The sequence below is a fragment of the Nematolebias whitei genome, chromosome 18, assembly GCF_014905685.2.
Source record: "Nematolebias whitei isolate Nwh7 chromosome 18, NemWhi1, whole genome shotgun sequence".
Classification (NCBI taxonomy): domain Eukaryota; kingdom Metazoa; phylum Chordata; class Actinopteri; order Cyprinodontiformes; family Rivulidae; genus Nematolebias; species Nematolebias whitei.
This window is the reverse complement of record NC_056515.1, coordinates 41,083,759-41,084,997: the sequence shown is the minus strand read 5'-3', so window position 1 is coordinate 41,084,997 and position 1,239 is coordinate 41,083,759. Positions and strand designations below refer to the sequence as shown.

The following is a 1,239-nucleotide window of genomic DNA, read 5'->3' as shown; positions in this document are numbered from 1 at the left end:
TATACACATACAGTGAGTAAAATAATTATTTGAACATCCTGCGACTTTGCAAATTCTCTCACTCAGAAATCATGGAGGGTCTGAAATTTTCCTCTTAGGTGCATGTCCACTGTGAGAGGCAATCTAAAAAACTTAAACTAAATCCAGAAATCACAATGTATGACTTTTTAATAATTTATTTGTGTGTTACTGCTGCAAATAAGTATTTGAACACCTTCCATTCAGCAACAGTTCTGTCCCTCAAAGACCTGTTAGTCCTCCTCTATAACGTCCACCTCCACTCCACTTCTTATTCTAAATGAGAAGCAGCTGTTTGAGGTCGGTAGCTGCATGAAGACACCGGTCCACCCCACACAGTCAGTAAGACTCCAACTACTAACATGGCTAAGACCAAAGAACTGTCCAAAGACACCAGAGACAACATTGTAGACCTCCACAAGGCTGGAAAGGGCTACGGGGCAACTGTCAAGCAGCTTGTTGAAAAAGATCAACTGCTGGAGCATCCAAAAAAGTTCAGTCTGGTCCTCTGGACATTCAAAAAAAACAAAACAAAGCAAAAAAAAGTAGAAACGTTTCGTTTCTCATCCGAGAGGCTTCCTCATCTGAGGTGCTGTATTTGTTACGCTCCTGTAAAGGGGAATAATGAAAACACACAGACACGATGTGTTACTGCTCTCCTCTCCAGTGTTGTAGTGGAGGAGCAGAAGCATTGCGTTCCCTACATCAATTCAGACAAAACCAATCGAGACTTGAACGATAAACTCTCAAAACTTAAAATGTCAGAAGGTTGAACTCTTCAAGAATTATACACAAACATAACCAGAAAAGTAACATTAACGAAAATACATTTTAAACTTAATTAAACTTAGGCAACCTTTTACTGTATTGGTCTACAGCGCGGAACTTGAAAGACCAAAATAATCGATCGCAGATCACTAGATCTTATTTTCCCTTTTATTTATATAAAATAGTTTTATAACCACTACATATTCAGCTCAGTCTCTTAAATAGCACCTTCTCAGAGTGGATCAACCAGTTTGCTGCTGACAACCAGAACCAGCTGATCACATGATCAAGAAGGACCATCAGCCTAACAATGGATCATTAGCACCTGATGGCTGTTTACTATTCACAGAGGGTTGAGTTATTGCTAGTATCACTCAACCCCCTGCGAATAGTAACAGCCATCAGTGTGCTAATGATCCATTGTTGTTGATCCACTCTGAGAAGGTGCTATTT

At 39.8% G+C, this 1,239-nt stretch overlaps 1 protein-coding gene across 1 annotated transcript in view; it reads left to right on the top strand.

The window, feature by feature from the left end:
• The window catches only part of ap3b1a (adaptor related protein complex 3 subunit beta 1a), a gene marked incomplete at its 3' end in the record, with an annotated part of 88,526 nt that overhangs the window by 35,203 nt on the left and 52,084 nt on the right, over positions 1 to 1,239 (top strand).